Source organism: Rhinopithecus roxellana, chromosome 11 (genome assembly GCF_007565055.1).
Source record: "Rhinopithecus roxellana isolate Shanxi Qingling chromosome 11, ASM756505v1, whole genome shotgun sequence".
Lineage (NCBI taxonomy): Eukaryota > Metazoa > Chordata > Mammalia > Primates > Cercopithecidae > Rhinopithecus > Rhinopithecus roxellana.
Genome location: NC_044559.1, coordinates 57,474,621 through 57,494,301, shown reverse-complemented (window position 1 = coordinate 57,494,301; position 19,681 = coordinate 57,474,621).

Sequence of the window (19,681 nt, the reverse complement as noted above, 5' to 3'; positions counted from 1 at the left end):
GAAGGTGTCTTGGGGAAAAGACAATAGGAATCTATCAATCTACCAATCAATATTTATTACATATCTACCAGGTGAGAAAGGTTATTATGAGACCTGCTAAGGAATAAGTAAATAATATATAGTGTGGTTCCGGCTGTCAAGAATCTTCCAGTCTAGCTCAGGAGATATGACACGTGCATGCATGTGGATTTAATGACACGAGGCAGAGGGAAGCAAGTCAATGAGCAAGATGGAGATGGGACGTGGGATGCGAGCTCAAAGCGGGAAGGCGCCCAAGAGCTGTAGGAATCAAGAAATGCTTCCAGAAGTTACTTTGGTGGAGAGGATTCCGGTAGATGGGCAGAAGTGAACACCTCCAGGGAGCCAAGAGTGGGATCATGGATTCCCCAGGAAGAGGAATTGGGAAGGAGACAGAACCAAGTGGTGGAAAGCAAGAGAACAAACAAGCAAGGTGGTTTCATGGGAGAGTCACTTAAGAGGAAAATGCTGGGGAGAAACAAGGAGGAATTCAAAGATGAGGTTGGAGAAGGTGCTGAAAAAAAAGAAAGGAACTGAACACAGTGGCTTAGGCCTGTAATTCCAGCACTTTGGGAGGCCAAGGCAGGCAGATCACTTGAGTCCAGGACTTCAAGACCAGCCTGGCCAACATGGAGAAAGCCTGTCTCTACCCAAAACACAAAACAGCCTGGTGTGACGCTGATGTTTGCAATCCCAGCTACTCTAGTGGCTAAGGCATGAGAATTGCTTGAACCCAGGAGGCAAAGGAGGCAGTGAGCTGAGATTGCACCATTGCACTCCAGCCTGGGCAACAGAGCAAGACTCTATCTCAAAAAAAGAAAGAAAAGAAAAAGAAAATACTTTTTAAGCACCTACTATATGCCAGTGATTGTGCCAGGCACTCTATGCACATTATCTCATTCCATCAGACGTTCCTATAGCCAATGTCATCACTCCCATTTTACAGATGAGAAACTGAGGCTCAGCAGTGTTAAGTACATGGAGCCAAATGCGAACCCCACCCCTTCTGACTTTAAACCTCACACTCTGCCACTGTTTCATGCTCCTGTGTCCTTTTTGGGGGCTCATTTCTTCCTCTGTCAAAATAGGGGATTAGATTAGCTCTAAATTCAGCCCTACTTGAATTTCAAAGTATGATGAGTCTATCATTCTAAATATACAGAGAAGAAAAAAAAATACCAGGAAGTGTACTTCAGGGAAAAAAGTGGGAAGCTGGAAAGCTCCACAGAGATCTGGAAGGTGATGAAGAATTCTGAGAGTTGAACCGACTCTGACTGTCTTCGTTGTCCTGCTCTTTAATTAGGGCTGAGGCACCCAGGCCAGTCAGGCCCATTTCAGGGAGAGACACTGTGGAGGTGACTGCCCCAGCCTCCATCAAGATTAATCCAGAAGCAAGCGAGGTGTCAGGGTGACTGCAGCAGGGCGACCTCTTCCTGTCCAAGTCTGCAGCCAGCCCCAACCCTCAGCCTTCCGGAACTGGCTGGAACTCAGAACCTTCCCAAAAGAGATACGGCCAGGTGTCACTGGGGCCTTGTTTAGAGCATATTTCATCACCCCTGCAGACAAGCAGAAAGAATTAAAAAATTCTCAGGAGAGACATATGGAGGGAAGAAAGGAGTGAATGGAGAGTGCAGATACAAGGGAAAGGGGGCGTAGAAAAGAAAGCACTGTGGGAATACAAAAGAAAGCACTGTGGGAATACCAGACAAAGCACGCAACAAACAAGAAAACGTCAATTTCTATAAACTCGTATAAACGTGTCAAAAATTAAACATATATTCCTGGTGGGAGTGGATAGAATCAGGAGTGAGGAACAGAAAGAAGGCAGAATGACACTGTTAAAGATTGATCACGTGCCCTGTGTTGAGTAAGGCAATCAGTCCTCAACATGACCTGGCCCAGGACACAACACCTGTCTCAGGTAGAGCTGAAAAGTGTTTGTGTGTGGTTGGGCGCTGTGGCTCATGCCTGTAATCTGTGCACTTTGGGAGGCTGAGGCGAGCGGATCACCTGAGAGCAGGAGTTTGACACAAGCCTACCGACATGGTGAAACACTGTCTCTACTAAAAATACAAAAATTAACCGGGTGTGGTGGTGGGCGCCTGTAATCTCAGCTACTAGGGAGGCTGAGGCAGGAGAATCACTTGAACCCGGGAGGTGGAGGTTGCAGTGAGCTGAGATGGTGCCGTTGCACTGCAGCCTGACAACAGAGCGAGACTCCGTCTCAAAAAAAAAAAAAAAATTTTGTGTTTGCATGGACTTCTTAGATGTTTCCTGGGGAACTTCTGATAACTCTTGAGCAACAGGAACTGGAGAAATTACTACACAACCTTGAGTCATTTTCACTCCACTTGCTATGTGTCAATTTCTTATTTTCTTTTTGAAATGTCCGGATTCTATAGAAAAGGAAACCTAGAAAAACCCAGGACTACAAACTGCTCATGGTTCTTGCCACCACAGTGCTGAGATGGGGCCCTTAAGCCTCTGAAAAAGATATATTGAAATATTGAGACTAGTAAATCAAAATGAAGGATGAATCCATTACGCATCCTCTAAATGTTTTAAGCTGCTGGGGAAATGAAACTCCAGACAACAGTTCTTCACCTGGCATGGGCTCAGTCCTCTTTGATTCTTCAGCTCCCGTCAGTAACTCTGGAAGCTGGGTACTAATGGCTGAGGTGTGAGTGAAATGAAATTACACTCAACCAGGGCCCACCTGAATATAATGAACTCTTCTGAGGACATGGCTTCAGTACATTAGTGAGAATACATGCAGGAAACCATGCGAAACACCTCGGTGCTAATTTCTTTCTTTCTTTTTTCTTTTTGTCTTTTTTTCTTAATAGACATTTGCTTTGTTAGACTTGCATTACGATGGAGTTATAAATATAGAAATGAAATATTGATTACTTGTCTTAACTCATCCACAACTTGTGCGAGATCACACTGGCTCCCTCCTGCCCCACACAGCTGCAGAGACCCAGGCAGATGGGAGATGTGAATGCTTTCAGGAACTGAACCCCCTTGAATGGCTCTTTAGCTAAAATTCGTCTTCAAAAAACCTTTTCTCACTTCACTATTTCAAGAACCAGAAGTAAGGCCTGGGATAAACTTTTTCCCATGAAAATGAGTGCCCTGTCATCCTGCAGCCTTTTCCTTCCCACCCACAGAGCTGGTCAGTCTCCATTCATTCGGGTACCACAGGCATGCAGAATGACTGGTGGTGGCCCGGGTCATGGCTGGCAGAGGTTCACTGCCACCCGGGTTTGGACACGACTCTCAGCTGGGAATAGCAAGCAAAAAACAGCAGAAGAATAGCCAAGGCTTGTTTTGATTCCAGGCAGATTGCAAATAATGCATTCCCTAGATGTTAGGTCAAAACAACCACCAACCTAAACTAAGCAAGAGAAAAATGTTTCACAAGAGCAAGCAGCCACAATTACCCTAAACTTGTTCTTGGGCAGAAACACTAATAGTTTTTAATGGGTTACTCTGGTGGATGGCACCATAACCAAGTTATAAAAGTTAACATTCAATATAAAAGTTGTCCAGGCTAGCCACAGTGGCTCACAGCTGTAATCCTAGCACTTTGGGGGACCAAGGTGGACGGATCACTTGAGGTCAGGAATTCAAGACCAGCCTGGCCAATATGGTGAAACCCCACCTCTACTAAAACTACAAAAATTAGCTGGATGTGGTGGCATGCACCTATAATCCCAGCTACTTAGGAGGCTGAGGCAGGAAAATCACTTGAACCCAGGAGGTGGAGGTTGCAGTGAGCTGAGATCGTGCCACTGCACTCCAGCATGGGCAACAGAGCAAGACTCTCTCTCTCAAAAAAAAAAAAAAAAAAAAAAAAAAAAGGTTGTCCAATATTTGGACAAACTCACATCAGGAGACTTTTGATATAATTCACTGAAAAGAATACGACTATATTTCTGCTAACAATTCCTAAACAGAGTCCAAGCATGAAGGAATATCTGCAAACCCAAATTGAAGGACATTGGACTAAACATAGTCTTCAAAAAGTCAAGATCAAGAAAGACAAAGAAGGCCGGGCGCGGTGGCACAAGCCTGTAATCCCAGCACTTTAGGAGGCCGAGACGAGCAGATCACGAGGTCAGGAGATCAAGACCATCCTGGCTAACACGGTGAAACCCCATCTCTACTAAAAAATACCAAAAAAACTAGCCAGGCGAGGTGGCGGGCACCTGTAGTCCCAGCTACTCAAGAGGCTGAGGCAGGAGAATGGTGTAAACCCAGGAGGCAGAGCTTGCAATGAGCTGAGATCTGGCCACTGCACTCCAGCCTGGGCAACAGAGCGAGACTCCATCTCAAAAAAAACAACAAAAAAAAGAAAGACAAAGAAAGGGCTAGAAAACTCTTTCTGACTAAGGAGATTAAAGGGATGTAACAAATGACATGCATGATCTTTAAATGAATCCTATAGCTATAAAAGACATTATATAATTGATGCAATTTGAATATAGACTGTGGATCAGATAATGGTATTATATCAATATTAAATGACTTGATTTTGATAATTGTACTATAGTTATCTAGGAGAATTTTCTCTGTTCTCAGAAAGCACACCATGAAGTAGTTACTGGTAAATGGACATGATGTTCCCAATTTAGTCTTCAATGATTCAGGAAAAGTTATCTATCTCTATCTATCTACCAAGACAGAGAGAAAAAAGAGAATGACATAGCAGATGAACAAAATGTAAAAAGTTGATATATGGCTAAATGGTATAAGATAATTTCTTGTGCTATTTGTATAACTTTTCCTGAAGTTTGAATATATATAAAACTAAAAATTACCAAAAGAGTGTTCTCAATATTAAATCTAACTGAACCAAGACTATTAATTATCAGCTCCTCCTTCAATAACAAAACTTAAAAATTGACCAGCAATCTCACTCTTGTAATCTCAGCATTTTGGAAGTCTAAGGCGGGAGGATCCCTTGAGGCTGGGAGTTTCAGACCAACCTGGGCAACATAGTGAAATATCATTTCTCCAAAACAAAACAAAAACAAAAAAACAAAACAAAAAAAACATTATCTAGGCATGATGGCATGCAGCCATAGTTGCAGCTACTTAGGAGGCTGAGGTGGGAGGATCACTTGAGCCCAGGAATTTGAGGCTGCAGGGAACTATCATGCCACTGCACTCCAGCCTGGGACAGAGCAAGACCTTGTCTCAAGAATAAAAATTAAATTAAAAATGTAAAAATAAATCTGCCAGCAAGTTTCCAACAGCTCTGAAATGGAGATGGAGAGAGTGCCCTCCATCCTGTCCCATCCCTGGGCAGAACACACGGAGCAGCTGTTTGAGGACTCTGAAATGTAAATAGTAGCAGACAGATTAGGGACTATGTCTGAGTTCCAGGTACCACTGAATTGGTGTGGAGTTTCTCCTCTGGTGCATCCCCTGGCCTGAACTCAATGCAGCCTGCAACCTGGAAGTGAGCCTCTGCACAGACACAGAGCTCCCGAAGACGACCTGCAGTTTTGGCTCCAGAAGCATGAGAGGGAACTCTAAGCTCTCAGAAAGAGAGAGGTTGGTGGAAATCCTGTTATTCTTTTTATCTCCTTTGCTTTCATTTTTTCCCCTCTCTTCTCTTGCACCCTAGCTCCAAAGCCAACCTATATTGGCAGTAGTGGTGGCAACCAGTGCCAGAACCTGCAACTCTCTGGGAGGGGACTGTGATCCCAAGATGATGAAGTAATCTTGATTGCATTTCCTTCCCTCTGTTCTCCTCCCACTTGGCCGGAAATGCAGGTATTATTACAGGACGTAAACGGCAGAGTGGTGTTATGGGAAGTCAGGGACCCCAAACGGAGGGACCTCCTGAAACCATGACAGAAGAACATACACTGTGAAGATTTCATGGGCATTTATTGGTTCCCCAAATAAATACTTTTATAATTTCTTACGCCTGTCTTTGCTGCAATCTCTGAACATAAATTGTGAAGATTTCATGGACATTTATCACTTCCCCAATCAATACTCTCATTATTTCCTATGCCTGTCTTTCCTTTAATCTCTTAATCCCATCATCTTTGTAAGCTGAGGATGAATATTGTCTTAGGACCCTGTGATGATTGCATTAACTGCACAAATTGTTCATAAAGTATGTGTGTTTGAACAATATGAAATCTGGGCACCTTGCAAAAAGAACAGGATAGCAGTGATGTTTAGGGAACAAGGGAGATAACCATTATGCCTGACTGCCTGGGAGCCAGGCAGGACAGAGCCATATTTATCTTATTGAGTCGAGTCACTAAAGCCCCCACTTTCTGGATTGAGGACTGAAAAGGAGAGCTCCAGGAACTGGAAAGTCCTGGGCTGATGATGGAGACTGGGAGAAGCTTAGGAAAGCATCCCTTTCAAGTTGTTTGTGAATTGCTGGGCTCACCCTTGAGCTGCGCATGTCTGGATCTATACCTGAACAGCATACATAGATTCTGAGAGCTAAACCAAGGGACAGACATCAGCCATGTCCCAGCCTGGCCTCTGGGTGTTACACATGTGAGGCAGGTCTGAGGAGCATGGCAGAGGTTCTGGAAACCAAACTGACAGTGGAATGACAACTCCAATAAAGACAGTCAGGACTGAAACCAATCAGGCTGTTCGTCTACTAACACAAAAACGCCAACATTCTTCATATAATTGAATCAAGACCCAAGTCTTATAATATTCATAATATCCATAATAAAATTCAAAATTACATAACATACAAAGAACCAGGAAAGTATCAGCCAATCCTTGGTATTGAGACAATCAATAGATACCAACATAGAAATGACACAGATGTTGGATTCTCTGACAAAGGCTTTCAAGCAGCTACTATAAAAAAATCATAAACAGAGCAAGATGGCCGAATAGGAACAGCTCCAGTCTCCAACTCCCAGCGCGAGCGACACAGAAGACCAGTGATTTCTGCATTTTCAACTGAGGTACTGGGGTCATCTCACTAGGGAGTGCCAGACAATCGGTGCTGGTCAGCTGCTGCAGCCTGACCAGCGAGAGCTGAAGCACGGCGAGGCATCGCCTCACCTGGAAGCCAAGGGGGAAGGGAATCCGTTTTCCTAGCCAGGGGAACTGAGACACACAACACCTGGAAAATCGGGTAACTCCCACCCCACTACTGCGCTTTAAGCAGACAGGCACACCAGGAGAATATATCCCACACCTGGCCGGGAGGGTCCCACGCCCACGGAGCCTCCCTCACTGCTAACACAGCAGTCTGCGGCGATCTATCCGCAAGGCAGCAGCCAGGCTGGGGGAGGGGCGCCCGCCATTGCTGAGGCTTAAGTAGGTAAACAAAGCCTCTGGGAAGCTCGAACTGGGTGGAGCTCACAGCAGCTCAAGGAAGCCTGCCTGTCTCTGTAGTCTCCACCTCTGGGGACAGCGCACAGCTGAAGACCAACAGGGGAAGCAGCGGGGGCCGGTGCAGACGCGAACAACTCTGTCTGACAGCTTTGGGGAGAGCCATGGATCTTCCAACGCGGAGGTTGAGATCTGAGAACGGACAGACTGGCTGCTCAGGTGGGTCCCTGACCCCTGAGTAGCCTAGCTGGGAGACATCCCCCACTAGGGGCAGTCTGACACCCCACACCTCACAGGGTGGAGTACACCCCTGAGAGGAAACTTCCAAAGGAAGAATCAGACAGGTCCACTCGCTGTTCAGCAATATTCTATCTTCGGCAACCTCTGCTGCTGATACCCAGGCAAACAGGGTCTGGAGTGGACCTCAAGCAATCTCCAACAGACCAACAGACAGTCCTTCTGACTGTCAGAAGGAAAACTATCAAACAGGAAGGACACCTATACCAAAACCCCATCAGTACGTCACCATCATCAAAGACCAGAGACAGATAAAACCACAAAGATGGGGAAGAAGCAGGGCAGAAAAGCTGGAAATTCAAAAAATAAGAGCAGCATCTCCCCCTGCAAAGGAGTGCAGCCCATCGCCAGCAACGGATCAAAGCTGGTCAGAGAATGACTTTGACGAGATGAGAGAAGAAGGCTTCAGTCCATCAAACTTCTCAGAGCTAAAGGAGGAATTACGTACCCAGCGCAAAGAAACTAAAAATCTTGAAAAAAGAGTGGAAGAATTGACAGCTAGACTAATTAATGCAGAGAAGATCATAAACGAAATGACAGAGATGAAAACCATGACACGAGAAATACGTGACAAATGCACAAGCTTCAGTAACCGACTCGATCAACTGGAAGAAAGAGTATCAGCGATTGAGGATCAAATGAAAGAAATGAAGCGAGAAGAGAAACCAAAAGAAAAAAGAAGAAAAAGAAATGAACAAAGCCTGCAAGAAGTATGGGATTATGTAAAAAGACCAAATCTACGTCTGATTGGGGTGCCTGAAAGTGAGGGGGAAAATGGAACCAATTTGGAAAACACTCTTCAGGATATCATCCAGGAGAACTTCCCCAACCTAGTAGGGCAGGCCAACATTCAAATTCAGGAAATACAGAGAACGCCACAAAGATACTCCTCCAGAAGAGCAACTCCAAGACACATAATTGCCAGATTCACCAAAGTTGAAATGAAGGAAAAAATCTTAAGGGCAGCCAGAGAGAAAGGTCGGGTTACACACAAAGGGAAGCCCATCAGACTAACAGCAGATATCTCCGCAGAAACTCTACAAGCCAGAAGAGAGTGGGGGCCAATATTCAACGTTCTTAAAGAAAAGAATTTTCAACCCAGAATTTCATATCCAGCCAAACTAAGTTTCATCAGTGAAGGAGAAATAAAATCCTTTACAGATAAGCAAATGCTTAGAGATTTTGTCACCACCAGGCCTGCCTTACAAGAGACCCTGAAGGAAGCCCTAAACATGGAAAGGAACAACCGGTACCAGCCATTGCAAAAACATGCCAAAATGTAAAGACCATCGAGGCTAGGAAGAAACTGCATCAACTAACGAGCAAAATCACCAGTTAATATCATAATGACAGGATCAAGTTCACACATAACAATATTAACCTTAAATGTAAATGGACTAAATGCTCCAATTAAAAGACACAGACTGGCAAACTGGATGAAGAGTCAAGACCCATCAGTCTGCTGTATTCAGGAGACCCATCTCACATGCAGAGACATACATAGGCTCAAAATAAAGGGATGGAGGAAGATCTACCAAGCAAATGGAGAACAAAAAAAAAAGCAGGGGTTGCAATCCTAGTCTCTGATAAAACAGACTTTAAACCATCAAAGATCAAAAGAGACAAAGAAGGCCATTACATAATGGTAAAGGGATCAATTCAACCGGAAGAGCTAACCCTCCTAAATATATATGCACCCAATACAGGAGCACCCAGATTCATAAAGCAAGTCCTTAGAGACTTACAAAGAGACTTAGACTCCCATACAATAATAATGGGAGACTTCAATACTCCACTGTCAACATTAGACAGATCAACGAGACAGAAAGTTAACAAGGATATCCAGGAATTGAACTCATCTCTGCACCAAGCGGACCTAATACACATCTATAGAACTCTCCACCCCAAATCAACAGAATATACATTCTTCTCAGCACCACATCGCACTTATTCCAAAATTGACCACATAATTGGAAGTAAAGCACTCCTCAGCAAATGTGAAAGAACAGAAATTACAACAAACTGTCTCTCAGACCACAGTGCAATCAAACTAGAACTCAGGACGAAGAAACTCAATCAAAACCGCTCAACTACATGGAAACTGAACAACCTGCTCCTGAATGACTACTGGGTACACAACGAAATGAAAGCAGAAATAAAGATGTTCTTTGAAACCAATGAGAACAAAGATACAACATACCAGAATCTCTGGGACACATTTAAAGCAGTGTGTGGAGGGAAATTTATAGCACTAAATGCCCACAAGAGAAAGCAGGAAAGATCTAAAATTGACACTCTAACATCACAATTAAAAGAACTAGAGAGGCAAGAGCAAACACATTCAAAAGCTAGCAGAAGGCAAGAAATAACTAAGATCAGAGCAGAACTGAAGGAGATAGAGACACAAAAAACCCTCCAAAAAATCAATGAATCCAGGAGTTGGTTTTTTGAAAAGATCAACAAAATTGACAGACCGCTAGCAAGACTAATAAAGAAGAAAAGAGAGAGGAATCAAATAGACAGAATAAAAAATGATAAAGGGGATATCACCACCGACCCCACAGAAATACAAACAACCATCAGAGAATACTATAAACGCCTCTACGCAAATCAACTAGAAAATCTAGAAGAAATGGATAATTTCCTGGACACTTACACTCTCCCAAGACTAAACCGGGAAGAAGTTGAATCCCTGAATAGACCAATAGCAGGCTCTGAAATTGAGGCAACAATTAATAGCCTACCCACCAAAAAAAGTCCAGGACCAGATGGATTCACAGCTGAATTCTACCAGAGGTACAAGGAGGAGCTGGTACCATTCCTTCTGAAACTATTCCAATCAATTGAAAAAGAGGGAATCCTCCCTAACTCATTTTCTGAGGCCAACATCATCCTGATACCAAAGCCTGGCAGAGACACAACAAAAAAAGAGAATTTTAGACTAATATCCCTGATGAACATTGATGCAAAAATTCTCAATAAAATACTGGCAAACCGGATTCAGCAGCACATCAAAAAGCTTATCCACCATGATCAAGTGGGCTTCATCCCTGGGATGCAAGGCTGGTTCAACATTCGCAAATCAATAAATGTAATCCAGCATATAAACAGAACCAAAGACAAGAACCACATGATTATCTCAATAGATGCAGAAAAGGCTTTTGACAAAATTCAACAGCCCTTCATGCTAAAAACGCTCAATAAATTCGGTATTGATGGAACGTACCTCAAAATAATAAGAGCTATTTATGACAAACCCACAGCTAATTTCATTCTGAATGGGCAAAAACTGGAAAAATTCCCTTTGAAAACTGGCACAAGACAGGGATGCCCTCTCTCACCACTCCTATTCAACATAGTGTTGGAAGTTCTGGCTAGGGCAATCAGGCAAGAGAAAGAAATCAAGGGTATCCAGTTAGGAAAAGAAGAAGTCAAATTGTCCCTGTTTGCAGATGACATGATTGTATATTTAGAAAACCCCATTGTCTCAGCCCAAAATCTCCTTAAGCTGATAAGCAACTTCAGCAAAGTCTCAGGATACAAAATTAATGTGCAAAAATCACAAGCATTCTTATACAGCAGTAACAGACAAGCAGAGAGCCAAATCAGGAATGAACTTCCATTCACAATTGCTTCAAAGAGAATAAAATACCTAGGAATCCAGCTTACAAGGGATGTAAAGGACCTCTTCAAGGAGAACTACAAACCACTGCTCAGTGAAATCAAAGAGGACACAAACAAATGGAAGAACATACCATGCTCATGGATAGGAAGAATCAATATCGTGAAAATGGCCATACTGCCCAAGGTTATTTATAGATTCAATGCCATCCCCATCAAGCTACCAATGAGTTTCTTCACAGAATTGGAAAAAACTGCTTGAAAGTTCATATGGAACCAAAAAAGAGCCCGCATTGCCAAGACAATCCTAAGTCAAAAGGACAAAGCTGGAGGCGTCACGCTACCTGACTTCAAACTATACTACAAGGCTACAGTAACCAAAACAGCATGGTACTGGTACCAAAACAGAGATATAGACCAATGGAACAGAACAGAGTCCTCAGAAATAATACCACACATCTACAACCATCTGATCTTTGACAAACCTGAGAGAAACAAGAAATGGGGAAAGGATTCCCTATTTAATAAATGGTGCTGGGAAAATTGGCTAGCCATAAGTAGAAAGCTGAAACTGGATCCTTTCCTTACCCCTTATACGAAGATTAATTCAAGATGGATTAGAGACTTAAATGTTAGACCTAATATCATAAAAACCCTAGAAGAAAATCTAGGTAGTACCATTCAGGACATAGGCATGGGCAAGGACTTCATGTCTAAAACACCAAAAGCAACGGTAGCAAAAGCCAAAATTGACAAATGGGATCTAATTAAACTAAAGAGCTTTTGTACAGCAAAAGAAACTACCATCAGAGTGAACAGGCAACCTACAGAATGGGAGAAAATTTTTGCAATCTACTCATCTGACAAAGGGCTAATATCCAGAATCTACAAAGAACTCAAACAAATATACAAGAAAAAAACAAACAACCCCATCAAAAAGTGGGCAAAGGATATGAACAGACATTTCTCAAAAGAAGACATTCATACAGCCAACAGACATGTGAAAAAATGCTCATCATCACTCGCCATCAGAGAAATGCAAATCAAAACCACAATGAGATACCATCTCACACCAGTTAGAATGGCAATCATTAAGAAGTCAGGAAACAACAGTTGTTGGAGAGGATGTGGAGAAATAGGAACACTTTTACACTGTTGGTAGGATTGTAAACTAGTTCAACCATTATGGAAAACAGTATGGCAATTCCTCAAGGATCTAGAACTAGAAGTACCATATGACCCAGCCATCCCACTACTGGGTATATACCCAAAGGATTATAAATTAGTCTACTACAAAGACACATGTACACGTATGTCTATTGCGGCACTATTCACAATAGCAAAGACTTGGAATCAACCCAAATGTCCACCTGTGACAGACTGGATTAAGAAAATGTGGCACATATACACCATGGAATACTATGCAGCCATAAAAAAGGATGAGTTTGCGTCCTTTGTAGGGACATGGATGCAGCTGGAAACCATCATTCTTAGCAAACTATCACAAGAAGAGAAAACCAAACACCGCATGTTCTCACTCATAGGTGGGAACTGAACAATGAGATCACTTGGACTCGGGAAGGGGAACATCACACACTGGGGCCTATCATGGGGAGGGGGGAGGAGGGAGGGATTGCACTGGGGAGTTATACATGATATAAATGATGAATTGATGGGTGCTGACGAGTTGATGGGTGCAGCACACCAACATGGCATAAGTATACATATGTAACAAACCTGCACGTTATGCACATGTACCCTAGAACTTAAAGTATAATAATAATAAAAAAAGAAAAAAGAAAAAAAAATCATAAACATTCTTGAAACAAAGCTCAAATAGAAGACATCAAAGAAAGAAGGTATAAAGAAGCTCAGGGAACTTGAGAACTGTCAAACACAACAACCAAAATAAAAAATTCACCCGATGGGCTCAACAGCAGAATGAATATGACAGAATAAAATTCAGTTAACTTAATGATAGAGGAATAGATATTATCCAATCCGAACAATAGAAAGAAGAAGATTGAAAAGAGGAAAAGGTCCCGGAGGTTATGAGACGATGCCAAGAGGTCTAATATTCATGATATCAGAATTCCAGAAGGAGTAAAGGGAGGAGCAGAAAAAATATTCAAAGAAATAACATCTTAAAACAAATTTGATGAAAGACATAAACAGATAGATTCAAATAATTCTGTGAACCTCAAACAGGATATAACAAAAAATTCCACACTCAAATACATCCTATTCAAAGTGCTAAAAGTTAAAGATGGAACAACAATGTAAATAATTATAGATTTATCGTGAGGATTCATGGAGACCAGACTAGAAAGGAAGAAGTAAAACTCTCACTATTTCACAGATGATAAATTCTGAAGAATTTACAATAATACATCAAGATTGCAGGCTATAAGGTCAACACACAAAAATTAATTATATTTCTACATAAATAAAAAAATTGGAAACAAAAAATGTTACTAATGATCATTCTGAAAAAGAGAAGTATTTGGACATAAATCTAAGAAAGCATGTACAGGATATGTATGCAGAAGTTATAGCATACCAGGGAAAGAAATCAAAGATGTAAATAAATGGAGAGACATGTCATGTTCATAGACTGGAAGTCTCAACATAGTAAAAGTAAAGTGATGTACAGATGTAATGCAATTGTTATCAAAATCCTAGCAGGATATTGTGTAGACATGGGCTTATTCTATAATTTATATGGAAACAAAAAGAAACTAGAATAGCCAAAAACTTATTTTTAAAAAGGAATAAAGCTGGTGTACTCATACTACCTGATTCTAAGACTGACTTTACAAGGCTATAATAATCAAGATAGTATGGTATTGATGAAGCCATAGCCATATTGATTAATGGAACAGAATTGAAAGTCCAGAAGTAGACATACACAAATAAGACCTATTGATTTTTGACAAAGTGCAAAGACAATTCAGTAGGAGAATAATGGTCAGTTCAATAAATTTTGTTGGAATACTTCAACATTCATTTGCAAAAAATGCAAATGAACCTTAATCTAAACCTTAGGCCATATAGAAAATTAACCCAAAATGGATCATAGATTTAAAAATGAAATGTAAAACTGAAAACAAACTTTTAAAACATAGGAGAAAATCTTCAAGATCTGGGGTTAGGCAAATAATTTTTATACATAATAACTAATGCTGATCCGTCAATAAGAATTTGTTAATTATACTTTGTCAAAACTAAAAATATTTGCTGTGTTTGCAAAACTCACCTGTAAGAAAACAAAAAACCCAATTTTAAGAATGGACAAAATGCTCAATATACACTACACCAGAGAGGATACATGGAAGGCAAAGATGTGCATGAAAATGATGTTCAATGTCATTGCCACTAGGGAAACACAAATTAAAACCACAATAAGCTACCACTCCATACCTATTAAAATGTCTAAAACAATATTAATTACCAACAAGGATAATGTGCTTCTAGAACTCTCATATATTGCTGGTGGGAAGATGATTCAGGTACTCTGGAAAATATTTGGCAATTTCTTATAAAGTAAACATACACTTACCATACAATCCAGCTATCCACTTCTAAGCATTTTGCCCAGTAGAAAACATGCTTACAGAAAACCTGTACACAAATGTTTACAGCAGGTTTATTTATAATTGCTATGTACAGGAAACAACTCAAATGTCATTCAACAGGTGAATGATACATAGACACCTGTTATACAGAGGTGGTGCATCTATACAATGGATTATCACTGAGCCAAAAAAAAGGAATGAACTATTGATAAGTGCGACGTTGATGAGTGTGAAAAGCATTATGCTGAGTGAAAGAAACCAGTCTCAAAAGGTTACATACTATATTATTCCGTTTACATAACATTCTTGAAAAGACAATACTCTAGTGACAGAGAAAATATCGGTAGATGTCAGGGGTTGGGAGGTGGTTAGGGTGTGACTATGAGACGATAACATGAGGGAGTTTACTGGGGGGTGGGTAATGTTACTTCTCTGTTTTCTGATTGTTGTAGAGGTTCCAGGATTCAATACATGTGTTCAAGTTCATAGATCTGTACACAAAAAGTCAATCCTACTATATGACATTTTAAAGCTAAATTTAGAAGAAGAAAAAAGAAAATGACAACCTTAATTTATGTAAAGAGAAATTTACCTTCTGATTGGAAAGACAGAAAATTGAAAAGGAGCAGTGACCTGACTGAAGATCAGCCTCTGTGATCGTAGGTACAATTCATTTTCTTGTCGTGTTGCTTTGGGTCATTTGGAGAAGAACAACCACCAGCAGACATCTGTCAGTTTGGAATTCCACAACTGCTCTGACTCCCCAGTGACTGCTGGAAACTATCATCCCAGCAGCTTACCAAGGAAGAAGATGTCCTACTTTGTGTGCATGGGCATTCCAATGGCTTAGGATATCTAGTCCTACAGAAGAGAGGGCCATTTTAGGTTATGGAGGGTGGAGATGCTTCCAATGGACACAGCAGATGAGAGTGAGGAGTTGCCTAGCAACACCAGCTGCCCACTTCCCAAGTGTTCTCACAAAATGGAATTATCTTAATGAATCCATCATGGTCTGGAGAATGACCCTTATCCTTTTGGGGTCAGAGATTATCTCATCATTGACTCCGAGTTGATTGGATGGATGCAGAGAATGTACAGAAGAGCCTTTAGAGCTTCATACAGTTGTGAGCTGACAGCCTTTCTTAGAATCACCCAATTGGATGCACAGTCAACAAGCAGATTTCTGGTAGTTCATTCATTTGTTCATTCATTCTCTATAGAGCCTTCAAGCACCTTCAATGTGACAGATGTTACACTAGGTGCTAGACACACAAAGATAAATTATGCTTGTGCACTGCTTGGAGCAGCTCATTACCTCCTCAGAGGTTTGGGTTGCAGGGTGGAGAACAGGATAGCCGGCTGACGTATTCCAGGCCCTGCGGCTATGATTTTCTGCATTGTGATTTAACAAAATAACGCTAGATGCAATCAATCATTCTCTTGTGAATTCCTTAGCAAAAATTATTACTCCTGACAGAGTACACTGAGAAAAAATAATAAAAACCTAGAACTGGACCCCAAACTGAAGACTTTAGTGAGGAATCGCCTCCTTGTGACATTCCACCCTATATCATAACACTGATGATTCACTTTGAAACCTAAAAGTTAGTTACTTTTATGTTCAACTCACACTCAGCAATTCTACTGCAACTTGTGTCTCTCTCTGTGTTGGCTACCTCTTATGATCTGCAATGCAACATACTACTATCATCAGGCTGCAGGCTGAGCCTAGGAACTGAGTCTCAGCTGAACTTTCCTTCCATCACCCCTCCCATCCCCAGTTGGTAGTGAGTATTTTGCAAATGATACTGCAAATAATTGTAGTTTGTATTTATGTGAAAAGGGGGTTGGTAAGGAAAAGAGAGAGAGAAAGGGGATTAGGGGAAGGGGAGAGAGAGAAAAAGAGAGAGGGAGAGGTTTAAGCTACTTGGAATTTGGAGTTTAAGTCGCCCTTAAGTAAAGCATATTTTTAATAGGCTACTATAAGAAACGCACTTTTCAATGGAAAAAAAATGGGTTTGAATTTTGGCTGCCACTCATTACCAATGATATCTTTATAGAGTAATTATCATCTCTGGGCCTTGATTTTTCTAAACTATAAAATTAAATGTTTGGAGCTAGAGAATTTTTAAATATTCTGGTATCACTGATTCTTGTATTTCTTGAGACAAAATCCTCTCTTTCACATTCTGTTAAATTTTGTAATTTGTTTCACCATTCTCTCTTGACACATAAAAGGACTCTGTGAAAACTATTAGTATTGGAGAAGATTTCCTATAACCATCATATCATCTATGTTTCCTATTAGGGCTTCTGACATTCCACATGTTTTCAAAGGTAATTGGAAATACTGGAGACAATTTAAGGGTCATTATTGTGTTAGCCAAGAAAATAGCTAATGATGACTTTAGCTACTGGGCTATTCAGCCAATCATAGAGCCCATTAGCTCAATTAAGTAAATCAAATAGGAAAAAACATTTAGACTTAAAAAGTCACCCACCACTACCTATTACTTGCCTGTGAGGCTTCTATTTCATGGTGAATTCAAATTGCTTGTTCATTCTAGGTAGAAGAACATGAGCAATCATCTGATTTAGCAGATGCAGTGACTCAAGATCACTTAGCATTTATAACGATAAACCAAAAATTATGTTAAATAGCAATTTTAAGGAAGCAAGTAAGACTAGAAGCCTTCTACATAAATCAGGCTTGAGCTTTGCGGGAGTGGCTTCTTTCCCCGTACTGAGGTGTGAGAAGCAGCACATGGATTTTTATTCCTTTAAAGGATTTTCTTCAATCAACAGTCTGTAGTTCAGGTTCATGGGAAGGCAAGGCAGTAGCATTGGGATGAACATTTGTGATCCCAAACGTTCTAATTCCAGGTGTCTACAGCATTCAAATATTGAGTAGGCACTTACACTTCCAAAGACCAATTCTTCAAGATAATGCTGTGGTTAACTTGTAGTTTTATATTATTCAAGGGGGCAGTTCACAGGATATTTGAAGTGACTAGGAGAGAAAAAAGAATACCACTGTTCATATTATTAATATTTATTGTAGAGTTATTATATTCAGGCCATGGTATTGCTGAAGAGAGTTGGTCCATTGAATAAATGTGCAATGTTGATGAAGCAGTGAATATATATCATTCAATTAAAAATTCAGCAATTGATATAATCAGGGGTGTGCTGGTAAATGTCTCACAACTGGCTTTCCAGGACCAGTTTGCAGCGTTTGCTGATTTTCATGGTGTAGACCCTTCCCTCATGGCTGACATCAAGCTACCAGTGGGATGGCATCTGGCTTGCACAACTGCTGGAAATTTAGCAATCAGCTCTAGCAAGCTGCCACAAGTTGCTTCAGCCCCACTACTAGACGTGACTTAAAGAGTAAGGGGGAAAATGGCTTTGCTTGCAACTGGATTACAAGAAAATCATTCTTAGACCACACACCTAAATGTTTATTACCAACTATCATCTCAAAGTGGGAGAGGGGATAGGGGTTGGAACTCCTTTTCAGAAAGCCCCTATGAGGAAGCTCTTTAGAAAAAGGCTGGGCTTGAGGAAGTCTTAATTCTAAATATCAGGGGATCAGGGGAAGGAGCAGGTCATTCCATTTCCTTGGGACTCACGTGTATAATAAGCAGATTTCATATCTGAGAGGCGTAAGTTCCCTTCCATTTTCACTGCTCGGTGTGCAATTTTAGTCCAAAAATTGACTCCGGTGTAGATCATTAAATTGTCAACAGCCGGTGGGTCCTGAAGCATAAGCAAGGACTACCCAGACAGGAGGTTGGGCATTTCTAATGCATCCCCAGGGACCTGCTATGATCTTGACCTCTCTCTAAGAGAGGCTTTTGGACTGATTCCGCATAAGAGTGCGGGCAGATCTACTTTCTCCAAGGCTGTCTCTTCCCTTCTGCCAGTGATCTCCACCTTGCTCAGGCCACTCAATGCTGCCTTTGCTGTTACAGTCCAAGAAATGTGGCTCCTTTTTTCTAACCTCACTTCTCCTTTCACCTGCATGTCATAAGGTGGTCATGGATATATTCTTTTATATTCCTGCTGAAATACTCATTGCTGGAAGTAACACAAGCATATCAAATTTGTATGAACAACAATATGATTTAGTTCTCTAATATAATAATGCAATATAATAAAATGAGTCACTTATTGTTGTCTAGTCAACTGTACCTTAATATATATTATTTTATTGGTAGTTATCTATGTATACATTAGTTCTGTGCACAGTCTAGTGGATAGTGATCTGTTAAATGGATAAATGAATGAATGACTAAAGTTTTATCCTTCTGAATGGATGAGTGGCCTTTCTGTCTAGTTTGTTTTCAAACCTCTAGGGCTATGATACATGTTTCCTATTTCCAGATTTTTCTTTATGTTCTCTGTTTACTAGAAAACGGCAAATAGCTTCTCGCCCGGTAGGAGGGATTTTTGGCAGGAAAATTGCACTCTTTACCTGTCATCCACCTTCCAGAAATGCAGAAACTGAAAGAATGAGAAAGTGGAAAACACGCCATGCAATTGCTAACAGTTGGCAGAGCAGCAAGTGCACTCGAGTGGGTGGCATTTGTCCCTATTTCTATGCCCTGATCTGAAGCTTGTACAACAGATGTACCAGGGGCTGGAGGATGGCAGTGCTCATTTGTGGAGGTGATAATGCTAGAAAACCGCTCAGGCCATGACTAGCATAGTGCTGCAGGCTGAGGAACCTGTTGGTCCTGCTGGGCGGTTTTAGTTCAGCAGCATTTTAACCATTTGCAATGCTAGAAGCAATGGCAAACATTGCTAATGTAACATTTCTTTATATGGCTAGA